The 7,500-nt window shown below is 35.0% G+C and overlaps 1 long non-coding RNA gene across 2 annotated transcripts in view; it reads left to right on the top strand.

Annotated features, from left to right (window-relative positions):
* LOC137617035 (uncharacterized) overlaps window positions 1-7,500 on the top strand; it is a 282,465-nt gene that overhangs the window by 273,197 nt on the left and 1,768 nt on the right. The window lies entirely within an intron of this gene.

Genomic DNA, 7,500 nt, shown 5'->3' with positions numbered 1-7,500 from the left:
TCCATCACCAATCCACACTGGCTAGCGCCGTGGAGAAAAGGGGCAAAACCCCAGGCATGAATTGATATGTCTGAGGGCTTTGTCCTCCAGTAGTCTAGTAATGGCTCCATTTTGTGATGTTGTTGTATATATGTTTATATATTTACACAAATGTGTAAGCATGTGTGTGAAGGGGGGTACGACATGTTTTACCTTTCTGATTTTCATTGGGTACGTAGGGGGTGAGGCTGATAGCATCTTGCTCTAACGGTGTGGATGTTAAAGTGGGTATTTTGAAACTTATGGTATTGCTTATTGGTCCTCCATCCAAGTACATACCAGATTCACAGTTATGGAATGCTAATTCCAAACTGGTCTTTTTTTTTATTTTTTATTTTTTATTTATTTATTTTTTTTTCGCCAGCGTAAACTTTTAATCACTTATTAGTTCATTTTTTTTTGTACCAAAAATTCAGGGAACCATTCCTATTGCCTTTGTATCCATCATATTCAAGGTTTTAAGACACTTGTGAACAGTTTCCTTTTTTTTAAAGGCAAATATCTTCCCGAATTAAACGCTTTTTTTTTTTTACTCAAACAGAATATGTCCAAAAGAGTCTAATCAGTTCTTATATCTCTTGAATGCTGAGAGATAATTCGACTGACACATATGTAACCACCCGAAAAGACAGTTTCAAATCTTGTCAGGTCAAATATACCGCACATGAGTTCATTTTGAGTTGAAGTTAAAGGAATGTGTAATAAATTCGATAACAATTCGTTATTTTGGAAGTGTAATTAGGTCATGTTGAATTAATGACAGTGGATCAATTATGTGTGTGTTTGAAAAACGGAACAATAAAATTTTCTTCCGTGAGTAGTAGAGGACGTGCAACAGCTGTAACATCTCTTCCTAGCGAAAGCTGTGCCAGTAGCAACAGGTGCCGTAGCCAGAGCCAAACTCTCTCTCTCTCTCTCTCTCTCTCTCTCTCTCTCTCTCTCTCTCTCTCTCTCTCTCTCTCTCTCTCTCTCAACATTGCCTAAAGAGGAACGCTGTTCCAGAGTATAGCCGAACATGTTGGAGTCTGTTGCGCGCAATATTCCAAAGAGCAAAGCCCCAGAAGAAATGTTATCAGCCTGGAATTGTCTAAAGTCTTGCATAGTTGCCCAACCCTTACGGTCTTTTATAGCTGGAAGATCCTCTTCGAGTCCCCGAAGATGAAAACCGGCGCTGGAGGGCGGGAAGGGCCGAGGTGTCGTTTATTCAATGTCCCTTCTCCTTCATTTATTCTTCCTTCTCCCTTTTCTTCTTCTGTTCCTCCTTTATCTCCTGCCTTTATTGGTGTATTTGCCTTAGTTTTATATTTGCAAATGTATTTCGACTTTCTTTCTAGTTTACTTTGTAAGGTTTGAATTTTCTTTACTTTGGAAGTTTCGAATTCTCATTACTTTCTGAGGCTCAGGTACTCTTATTTTGTGAGGCTCGAATTCTCCTAACTTAACGAGTTACGAATTCCCTTTGCTTTGAAAGATTCGACTTCTCTTTACTTTGTGAGGTTCGACTTCTCATTACTTTGGGAGACTCGAATTCTCTTCACTTTGTGAGGCTTTACAAGCGAGAATATTATTCCCATTACTTAGGGAGACTCTAATTCTCTTTACTTTCAGGGTCAAATTTCCCTTCCATCATTCTTACCTTCTAATGTTAACATTTAAAGTTTTGTTGCACCAGGTTATTTTAACAATTATTGATTTTAGCTTTAGCTTTTATTGTTAGTGCTGTGTAAGGTGTAGGTGTAGTAAAGATTACACTGATGATAAGATAGTCACGACCGAGATGCACTGTTAGAAACGAACCCGTAATTTTAATCGGAAATTCACCGTTAAAGTATATTGTTCTCAACCGTATTTCAGTAAAATACAGGCGACCGTAATTATACCTTTCTTTGTTATTATCTTTTACGGATTGGGGATCGTAATATCACTCCATTACTTCAATATATCTATTTTAAAAAAGTAAAAATCCTGGTATAAATGTTGCCAGATATTTACCGTTTTTTAATGCAAATTTTTAACAGTGTGTTGTGGGTACGTGTTGAGGATGGATGGGGAGGAGGGGTTGGGAGGACCCTGTTAGCGGGGAGAAGATCGAGAAGGAGACAGAATTAGATGGAGTGATAAGGTGAAGGATGATATGGAGAGAAGAGGTTTGCCGTCATCATAACGGCCACTGAACTTATCCAACTTTTAGGTGTGAAGGAAAAGGCATGGCAGCAGAACGATCCCAGTCTGGGACCGTAAGTTGAGTTGTTTACTGGGAAGGTTATTGCTTTGGTTGGGCACCACAGTACCGTGGTGAGGTCTGTGCTTGCCCAGCTAGCGTTCTGGTGAGCATCTCTTCAGATGATACTGGAACTGAAACATTTAACATTTACCCTACTTGTTCTTCTTCTAGTGTTCTATTCATTTATATATTGATTTATTATTAACAATTCAACCCTCCCCATCTCCTCCCCCTGTCCTAACTACAACACGGCAATTTCGGCAATTTGTGGTGATTGTGGTTTCCAAGTGTACCTTCAGGGTACCCCAACCCGCCAGGGTATGTCTACACCCACTCCTGCCCTAGGGAGGGGGAGAGACAGATTTATCATACGTTTGGCAATGCCGCTCAGTGTGACCTGGTAAATATATATATATATATATATATATATATATATATATATATATATATATATATATATATATATATATATATATATATATGATTATGATTCTTCAGATACTTTTGTAGCATTCGTATCGATACACACGTAGGGTTTACTGTAAGTTTGCTAATACGAAAAAAAGTCGAAAATAATTTCCATGGCCGACGAAAGTAAGAAAAAGGAGTGTTTGAAAAAAATGTATATATACAGAATCCCTAAAAAACTCGGTATACGAACCCAGATAAGATATTGCAAGAGGACGGGAAAAATACAGTGGAAAAAATACAATCGGACCAAGAGCAGCCGGATGAAATATGTGATCACAAATCCTCTATTTGGGACAGGTTGTGCTGGAAAACTCAAGATATCCCAATTTGAAAAAAAAAGGTATAGAGATGTATTTTACGTCAATTAAGGAATGATTCTGAAATATAATTTTTTCATTTTTCTATTCGAGGAACTAAATTTTATTATTAGAAGTCTAGACAAGTAAATATAATATCCAAACCCTTTAGCATCCACCTAACGTTTCAAAAGGTTGAAAAGTCACTTTTGAATGGCAGAGGCAAGGTGCAGGACAATGCCCTAGAGACTGACTATATACACATACTAGCGCTCAAGCCCCCTCTCAATTAAGCTATAACCAGGGAGGTCCAGGCAATGGCTGCTAATTAATGAACAGGTAGATTTATAGGCTCCCTGAAATGACCAGCTCACAAGTATGGTGAGGTTGCAGTCTACCAGAAACCATCGAGCGTGTCCCTGTCTCGAATTCTCGTCCAACAGATTGCTAGGCAGGCATGTTTACAATAGGCTACCACAACCTTTGAACGATGTTTATTTGCAAATTTACTTTATTATTATTGTAATAATAATAATAATAATAATAATAATAATAATAAAAATAATAATAATGACAATCATTATTATTATTATTATTATTATTATTATTATTATTAGCTAAGCTACAACCCTAGTTGGAAAACTAGGATGCTATAAACCCAGGGGCTCCTGCAGGGAACAATAGCCCAGCGAGGAAAGGAAATAAGGAAATAGATAAACGATATGAGGAATAATTAACAATTAAAATAAGATATTTTGAAAACAGTAACAACATTAAAATATATATTTCATATATAAACTATAAAAAGACTTATGTCAGCCTGTTCAACATAAAACCATTTGCTGCAAGTTTGAACTTTGGAAGTTCTACCGGTCCAGCTGCCGGGTTAGGAATATCATCCCACAACTTGGTCATAGCTGGAATAAAACTTCTAGAATATTGTATAGTATTGAGCCTCTTTTTGGAGAAGGCCTGACTATTAAAATTAACTGCATGCCTAGTATTACGAACAGGATATTATCAAGTCCTGTGTTTGAATTTGTTTCATAAAAAATGTTGTAAACACAATATTGATTTTGCCCATATACGAAGAAAAAAACAAAAACAAACAAACATGATCAGCACAACTTTGTTTTGGCCATGCAGCAAATGATTGGGCTTTTGATCTATGTAATATTGTATACGATAGAATGCGGCTCCATATAAATGCCCGTTAAAAATCACTCAGATATGAAGCCATGAAAAATAGGTCATTTACAGTGTTTGGACAAAACAAGAGCTGTTAACGATTCTCTAATGAATCTCTCCGCTGTGGTATTGACAACAGATTTTATATTCCCGTTTTAATTTATTTGGTTTTCACCCAGCTGTTTAATAAAACAAAGTGCAGGGAACATTGTATGAGAGCAGGGAAAAAGTTATCGAAGCACTGTGTTCTAAAATGAATTTATGTGGTTTGTTCTGTCATGTCTTGTGAATGATACACACTGTATTTCCCCAACTTCATTTGAAAAAGAATTATATTTTATTATTACATAGCTAGGTTAATTTTGTTATTGTGATCAAGGAACACATGGTGATTGGCTCGCGAAGTTCAAGCACCTCCTCTATATAATAAAGAGCAAGTATCTAAGCTATATATATATATATATATATATATATATATATATATATATATATATATATATATATATATATATATATATATATATATATATATATATATATATATATATATATATATATATATATAAATCAATTTTACTATATACTTTTGTAGGTCATGACGATTTTCACTTACATGGGTGGTTTTGCTGTCTCTGTTTAAAGACCAACACACGAAGCTCCTCTAGCTCACCACAGTTATTATTATTATTATTATTATTATTATTATTATTATTATTATTATTATTATTATTATTATTATTATTATTAGCTAAGTTGCAACCCTAGCCGGAAAAGCAAGATGCTATAAGCCCAAATGCTCCAACAGGGAAAAATGCCCTGTGAGAAAAGGAAATGAATAAACTATGAAAAGTAACTAATAATGAATATGAAATATCCTAGATTAAGTAACAACGTTGAAATAGATGTCATGAATAACTTTTATCGAGACTTCGTTCGCAAATCTTTAGATATATCTCTTTAAGACTTAAATTATATATATGTTACCTCATACACTAAGCTTACTGCAGAATCCCCGAAGACTAAAAGTTTCTTTGAATAAGCAGTTAAAACCGTTACTTGGTACGGATTAAGGCTTTAGTAGGACTGAATCCCATTTCAAAATCTAAAGTACATTACTTAACAAAGTTTCCCTGCCCTATGCTTGAAGGATTTAGAAACAAGTTTAATTATTGATGGCTGCTAAGATTGTTCTAGGTTTAAGGTTTAAAGGCCACTCATGAATGGCAGAGACAAGGGTCAGTGACATTGCCATATCAAGCAGGACAATGCCCTAGAGACTGACCACATATACATATGATCAGTGCCCTAGCCTCCTCTCCATCCAAGCTAGGACCAAGGAGGGCCAGGCAATGGCTGCTGATGACTCAGCAGGTAGACCTATAGGCTCCGCCAAACCTCCATCCTTAGCTCACAAGGATGGTGAGCTTACAGGGACCAAGGAAACTATCGAGTGTGAGTGGGACTCGAACCGTAGTATGGCAATCACCTGTCAGGGACGTTACCACATTGGTCACCACAACCGTAGGTTATCTATTAAGACTTGACGCATATCTATTACCCTCGTCCATTATCTCTGTTGATAATCGAGTAATATGACATAAAATAAACTTTACTTTTTATTTACTAAGTTCCCGTTTCCTATTTGATCTTATTGTAAAAGTGCTGGTTAAATATACTATTTTAAGGTAATAGTGTTAATGGTAACCAATATTTTTCTCTCGTTCTATTTATATAATTTCCATTTGTTTAAAATTTGGTCTTAGTACAGAAGTACAAATAACAAGCATTGTATTTTCTCCTTTGTATCATGAAATAATTTTTTATTTTCCTGCAGTATCAACAATAAGAGTACCTCCCCAATAAGGAAAATATTGGTCGATAACCAGGATAATTGTCAGAATTTTTCTGAGGAAAATAAAATGAAAATACTTTTCGTGATTTTTCTGCAGCATCATTGAAAGAAGTACCTCCCAGATAAGGGAAAAATTAGTTCATAACCAGGATAATTGTCAGAATTTTCCTAGTGAAATAAAATGAAAATATTTTTATAATTTTTTCTGCAGTATTATTGAAAAAAGTACCTCCACAATCTGTCGATAACCAGACACTTGTCAGAATATTCCTAAGGAAAATAAAATGAAAACACTTTTCATGATTTTTCTACAGTATCAACGAAAAGAGTACCTCCCCAAAATATAGAACAAAGCCTGCCCTCCCACCACCACCACCTCCATCTCTATCCCCCACCCCCTGGGCTATCCCCAAATGAGCAACACGAAGAGAGGGGCTGAAAACGAATTGCTCGGGAAAAATCAATGGGATGTTTTGCTAAACCTTAATTAGTTGTGGGCCAGAAAAAGACTTTACTTAACACGCGTGGTTTCATCTATATTAATTAGGTTCCGGTCTCTATTGTACTATAATGGGATGGAAATACCATATTCTTAATTAGCAACATATTGGTAACATAATGTATACGGGTGTGTAGTGCGTTCTCATGTGTAAGTTTCGGCAGTAAGTTCGAAGTGAACAGGGAAGGTTGGGCCATAGAAGAGAGTGATTCTCTCTCTCTCTCTCTCTCTCTCTCTCTCTCTCTCTCTCTCTCTCTCTCTCTCTCTCTCTCTCTCTCTCTTACGAGGAATTGATTTGCGCTCTTATGTAATATTACTATGTGTTTATTATCTTTTTAAAGAATATTGAATAGATTTTAGGCTGCTACAGTTTTTAATACTTATGTTGTGAGTAGACCTTTATGCACACACATAGTATTTGCTTGCACATGCTCATCTGCATGCGTATGCATACACTTATATACAGTATATACTGTATATATATATATATTGAGAGATATATACTGTATATATATTGATAGAGAGAGAGAGAGAGAGAGAGAGAGAGAGAGAGAGAGAGAGAGAGAGAGAGAGAGAGAGAGAGAGAGAGAGAGAGATTATTGTATTGTTATTTCTCTGAAGAAACTCCTTTTTGAAACAAATAGCTTGATATTGATATGCCACTACATATATATATATATATATATATATATATATATATATATATATATATATATATATATATACATATATATATATATATATATATATATATATATATATATATATATATATATATATATATATATGTATGTATGCATATATACACATATATATGAAAGACTCGCAAATAAACCAAAAATGAATCAGGGGAAATTTTTTTTTTATTTATTTTTTTTTTTTTACATTGGAGTTTTTTTCCATATCTATTTCCAGCACGAATAATTTTACA

This window comes from Palaemon carinicauda, chromosome 23, assembly GCF_036898095.1.
Source record: "Palaemon carinicauda isolate YSFRI2023 chromosome 23, ASM3689809v2, whole genome shotgun sequence".
In the NCBI taxonomy this organism is placed as follows: Eukaryota; Metazoa; Arthropoda; class Malacostraca; order Decapoda; family Palaemonidae; genus Palaemon; species Palaemon carinicauda.
The sequence above is the reverse complement of the archived record's forward strand: the minus strand, read 5'-3'. Positions and strand labels throughout refer to the sequence as shown.